This window comes from Haliaeetus leucocephalus, unplaced genomic scaffold (assembly GCF_000737465.1).
Source record: "Haliaeetus leucocephalus isolate CR32 unplaced genomic scaffold, Haliaeetus_leucocephalus-4.0 Scaffold92, whole genome shotgun sequence".
NCBI lineage: Eukaryota > Metazoa > Chordata > Aves > Accipitriformes > Accipitridae > Haliaeetus > Haliaeetus leucocephalus.
This window is the reverse complement of record NW_010972528.1, coordinates 13,367,888-13,374,378: the sequence shown is the minus strand read 5'-3', so window position 1 is coordinate 13,374,378 and position 6,491 is coordinate 13,367,888.

Here is a 6,491-nt window from a genome sequence, read left to right as displayed (position 1 = left end):
TAAACTGCAGACGTGAGGGTTTAATCTTGCATGGTATAGAAGCACCCTATCTCCACCCAAGGACTAAACTACATCTTCCACCAGTACTAGTTAACAGAGTTATCAGAGGCTCATCTCCACTAAATCTCTTAGAAGTAGTCTCACTGAAAAAAAAAATAATAATCTCTTTACACTGATAAAATTAACTTCAGTTTACTACCCCCACAGAAAGATATGTAAAAATTACTATAGTAAATATATAACTGTGTTTAAAAGGAAGCACCATCCAAATTATTAAAATTGCACTTAGATTTTCTGTAAATACTAAATAATTTTCAACTGTAATCATCACTCAACACTCCAAAGATTGACACAATTATAATTAATACTTAGATGGGAAGTAATTATATGGTTCTTACTGCTGTATAAATTATACCATTACTGGGTCATATGCACGTGATGAGATAAGGTAAATATGCATTTTTTGCTAAGTAGATGAGAGTAAATATGTATTTTGCTAAAAAATAACAGAATTCTTTTAGAGTTCGGCAAGATTTTCAATATTCTTCGTATACTATACCCAAAACAACAAAAATTCACAATTTTGCATTGCAAAACTGCTGGCAGGCATTGCCAGAATGTAGGCTATATTTCACATTTGTATTTTTAACAGACAGAACTATCCCTCCGTATAAAGTACTAGCGTAAACAGTTTTGTGGTATGAAAGTATCCTGCAATAAGAGAGACAAAACTCTACACCATCTATTAGCAGCCAGAAATTAAAACCCATATAGAAATGTACCAGTCAGTTTTATTGGCAGGAAAAATAAAAAGTGAAGGAAAGCACAGAGGTTTATTTATGCAGAATAGGACATGCTTTCATAGCTGTGTCTTCCTGCAGCTCTTGGACACCTGCCTAGAACAGGGTAAGGCACTGGGACCAGACCCTGCTTCAGGCTGCTATTGGGGAGGTGGAGGGGGAAATCTAAGAAATATTAGAAGGCAAATGTGATTTTTTTTTTCCCCTGAAAGTGAATCTCTCTTTTACCTGTAATATGGCAAACCTGAAGGTTCTTCTGAAGATAAGCACAGAGGACTTTTCACATCTGGCAGGCAAGCCTCTACTCTGTTACAGATGCTTGCAGTTTCTGTGCATTTTGGGAAATCCTTTCAACCTGGTTGGCTTTTAACCTGACAGGGATTTCATGCCCTTCTACTAACTTTCTATCTGTGGTATAAAAAATAAACTAATTTTAATAGGCCTCTGATGAAAATTGGAGATTTGTATTTTATCTAATGATAGAAATGCATTACTAAGATTATAGAAAACTAATCAAAGTCTGTCTTCATTTGATAACCCTTACACATCCTTAGCATTGCAACCTCAATTTTATGTAGCAGCATTACTTACAAATAGCTGTCTACTCCCTCTTGTGGTATACCGCTTTATGAAGTCAAGTCATCTAGTTATCACGCTACACAGAGTTCACAATAAGGGACTCATCCATCAAAATATTCCCAGCTTCTTTGTCACACGGATATGGAAGCCAGCCAAAACATACACTTCCATACTGTAGCATTTTTCTAAGTCACAACTAAATGCATAGGTTATGTCATTCATTATCAAGAAATAATCTTTAAAAAACAAACTGTGAATTAAAAGTAGAGTATGCTACTGTGGCTTGGAATTTTCTACTCTTGTTAATCTTTTTTAGCTAGGTGATAGCCAACAAAGTTGTGGAAACAAAGCTTATGAACCCAACCCATATACCTCTGTAAACAGACAATAGTAGAAAGAGAAGTTTATAGCTCTAAAGCTGCTCTAACAGCTTCTGCTGCGACTACTGGAACAGTGTTGACATTTCTTGTAAAGATGCATAAGAACATGTTTTCATTTCTTGAAGAATATTTAAGATCATGGATAAATCTCAGCAAAGTTGACAGAGTGCGTCCTGATGCTCCTCTTAAGAAATGCATATCCCCCTATCAGATTTTATCCTAAACTCTCACATAATTTTAATGCCAGTCCTAAAACAGGCTTAATACAGGCCTTTCATTTATTATGTGGGTAATACGAGAAAGAAAATTGTTTGGACATGCTGTTTCTTGCTATGTGATAACAATACTGTATTTCTGTAGTCATATCTTTGCTTCAATTTTTAGTACACTGATCTTTACACCAAACTTTTAGTAAAGAACATACATGTATTCTGTACAGCTTCTGTGCTTTTTATTGCGTCAGTATCACTTTGGAACCATGCACAGCCTTTAGCCACCTGTTAATCAGGCAACTAAGCAACTGTTGACTAAGCAACATCGTGCTTCAGCCACTTAAATTTGGACGTTACATTTGTCAGAGATCACAGGAATAAGCAGCCATCATAGCAGTCAGGTCTCTCCTGCTCAGGGGGATGAGTCAGTGCATGCCCAGCCAGGATCAGCCCAGCTCAGCAACAGCAGGAAGGGAAGAGTCTGCAATACTCCTGCAGTGGAAATTGTTACCTTGAAATACTTTCAGGCATTTCAAGAAGCATCAGAAACCCTCAAAAACACATTCATAGGTACCTCTGAAAATTACTAAGGTCAGGAGACTGGAAAATGGCAACATACTGCCAGGAAAAAAGAGGAAAAGCCAGGAAGTAACAGGCCAATCTTGCCAGAAATATTCAGAGAATTTTTTAGCACAGCAAGGTGAGTACCACTGTATTTCCTGAATGGAAACTACATCAAACTGATCTAACTGGTCATGGTACAGTCTGACAAATCATTCCCCTCCTTAAACTAGAGAAATACTGTCTACATAAAATTACAACCACAGACTTCTGTAAATTAAAATAATAATCATCATACAAGAGAGTATTTATCAATTGCTCTGTGTTAGTTTGAATGGATGCATCCAGTGGGATCATCTATGTCCTAATGAAAACACCGAGTTTTGCTGGATTTCAGAGCTTTGAGAGAGAATGGACCTGTTAAAATCAGCAAATTACATTAAACTAGGAGAGGCAGGAGTATGTAGGAGAGCAGGACTGGAATTTGACAAGACAGAGAAACAGCCTGGAAAGAACAACATGCAATCCAGTGAACACAAATACAATTCCTGCACTTGAGAAATGTAGGCTCAAATTCAAACGCACAACACAGAGTGACCTGTTAGACTGCAGGAGAATGTCTGAGAATTAGACTGAGACAAATATGGGCTAACTATGAGCCAATAATGTCATACTACTAGGAAAAAAGAAGAAAAATTAACAACAGCCTGGGAATATGAACAGCACTATTATTCTTAAAACGCTCAAAACATCTCTCCACTCACTACTGCTCTTGTTAGGAAACTGAGTCCAGGCTGAGGCTCTGCAAGTCAAGGAGACTGACAATCCTGACAGCTTAGAGGAAAGGAACAAGAAAGTTGAAAGGCCTAGTTATTATTTTTCTTGGTTTTGCAGGACAGAGAACAGAAAGCTGTTCTCCATTTTCATACAGAAATGAGATACTAGAATTGAGGGGAAATGGAGAATTAGTATTTCATACATTGTAGAGAGAGAAAGATTCCACATGTTACCGGGAACGGAAAGGCCAAGTTTCAGTCCTCTCCTTCTAGTGGAGCTTTCCATATCCTCTCTTTATCACTGTCTGACAGTGTCTGATGCTGCTTCACAGCCTGGGAATTGGCAGTTGTACATTTGTCACATAATATTAGCAGCTCTCCAAACCCTAGATGTTCTGCCAGTACCCTCTGGGAAAAGAGGATTCTCTTAGCCCAGACCACATTAGTGACCCACTGAGAACTACGTAATTTCTAACACCATACTGTTGTCACAGCAAAAAGTTTTCAGTGAAAATACTCATCACCACAATTATATCCAAGCACCTCCAGCTCTAACTCCACTGAAGTGATGTGCTACATGTGAAGTGGGAATTGCAGATAGATCAGAAATTAAATCCATGTTTTCTGAATCCCCAACAGCACCTCATGCATTAAAACTTCTTCTCAGCTAGCAAAGTTCATATTAATTTCCCTTTTCCTCAGCTCACAGTAATGTATGCTTGAACACTGGCTACTGAACTCATAAGCATACAATAAATTCACAGCTTGGATTTCAGACAGGTCCATATGCATATATATATTCTCATTTCCATTAAAGCAAGAAAAAGTAACAAGCAAAATAGCTTCCATGTCCAGCAGAGGCACAAAGTTAAAGCTTTAAGGAACCTAGAAGCATCCACAGTGGTCCATTCATGTTTTGGGTCCAATGCCTTGATTCTCTTATTTGTTCTCCTGCATCTCCTGTCAATATTGTTTCAATAAACCTCCTCTGCCTAAATCAGCCCAACTGCAATGGAAAAAAAGAAGTCAGGTATATAGCCTGATGAAATTCACCAGGTATTGGCATTGTGTCTTTTGAATGCCAGGGAAATAGCAATAGTTTCCATGCACAGCTGGAAGTGGCCATTCCTTTCTACTCAATTCCTCTTGTCTCCTAGGACTAATGACCAGCTTTTTGCCTTGCTGTAGTCTTTAATAGAAAAAAAAAAATCACTTTGATAGATTCTGTCTTCTGTTATGCTCCAAATGAACCTAATACACTCGGAATGGAGAAACATTTTTTTTTAATTTAAATTCAAATGACAATGAAGCAGTGAAAGAACCCTGTAAAAATTAAGATTATTTTGTCACAGCTTTACTCCTAGCAGGATTTTGTATTTCTGCAAGAGATGGAAATCAGTGACAAATAAAATTAAAACACCCAGAAAATAGCAAAACTTTTTTGCAAAACATTTCAAAATCTCACTGAAGAAGGAGGAGCAAGATGGGAGACCTCATAGCTCAGGGAACTGCAACCGGACTTTTGGGCACCTGGGTCATGGGCGAGTACTCTGCCCAGCTGGCAGTGAAGGGACTGGTATCACACACATGCCAGGGAAGTGATTAAGCTTCCCTTTCAGAGAACAGGCTTTTAAAGTATTAGGACCTTCAAAACACAGAAAATAAACCCCATCCTTGGACGCCGTACTAGGAAACTAATTCAGAGAGCAACAACGCAGTGATAGCTAGATAGATGAGACAACTCGGTATTTACTGTGTTATGCAAATACGCTTTATTGAAATACTCGAACCAGCAACAAAGCAAGATTCTCTGTATCATTCTACTAAAACGCACCAGGCTTTAACAAAATGCAGCTATTCTATATGTTAACAAGAACCACAAAGTTTAAAGACTCCAGTCCCACCCCTGTGGGAGCAGTGTACAGAAACATGAAATCCAACCCTCATTTGGGTCAATAAAGTTTTGCATATGGCAAGAAGAGAGCTGAGCCGCCTGCAGGCACCCTACTAAGAGCACAGCCAAGCTTGTCTGTGTATGCATGCACATATGGTAGGGGAAGAAACTCAGATATTGCAGCAGATGGCCAGATGGCCTCATTTTAACATGTGGTGGTAGTATGGGGATTTGTCCCCCTTTCCCTCTTGGCTAGATCAGCAATTTTTATATAGCAATTATCTATACACAAATTCTACAAAAGTATTTCCTAATGACATTTCACTTGGAATGACGATCAAAAGCATATGTTTTTGGAAAGCTCTCTTGCCTGGAAAGTCAGAGAGAAAAACCAGTTTGTTTGTAACACCACACAGCCACTTTCTGCAAGAAAAGAAAGAGGGCTGTGGTCAAGTAACCCTGAGATCTCCCTTAATCAGGAGAAGCCATACATTCCCAGTGGTTAACAGTGAGAGAGATACTCATTTTAAAATCTATCATGTAATGAAGACAATCTATAATAAGATGAGCCATTAAAAAACCATCAAGTCAAATTCACACTTGCAGCAAGTCAAATCAGCGGAGACACTGCTGAAGACGCCAGCCCAGCTGGTCTACAACAAAAATTAAGGTCATGGGAGGCCAATGCCGGCACTAATTTATGAAATCACACAGGTGCACAACATCACAGCAGCCATAGGAAGTGACTCTAAAATTCAGATTCCAAAAATCGCGATTAGCAAAATCATCTGGATCAAAGCCAGGTTTGTTTTCCAGCTGCTGGACCCGACCTCCATTTCAAACCCATTCCCGGAAACTTTTCAGCCGCCGTAGCAAAAGGCACAAGTCTCTTTCAGCTGATTGTTACCCAAACCTTGTCCAGGAATTCAGGGGCGACGCACAATAAAAAGAATAACGAAACAGGCACGAGGAACGCACTGCGTTACAGGTGGTCTCATTTCACCCCACAGCACAATTACCGTTAGGGCAGCTTTCACCCTCACACCAGCTCTCGAGCACAGGGCCTCGCCTTCCCAAGCCCGTGCCCACAAAGACAGCTCCCTCCGGGAACTCGCAGCCGGGGCCATGGCGGAGGAAAGAGGCAGGAGGGGGCTCGGGGAGGTCGGTGACACAGCGCTGCCGGAGCCGCGGAGCGGGAAACGAGAGATCTTACCTCAGCGCGGCGGCGGCGGCGACAGCAGCAGCGGAGCGGCCGCCCTCGCGCGACGCCGCCACGCGCCCGTGCTGAG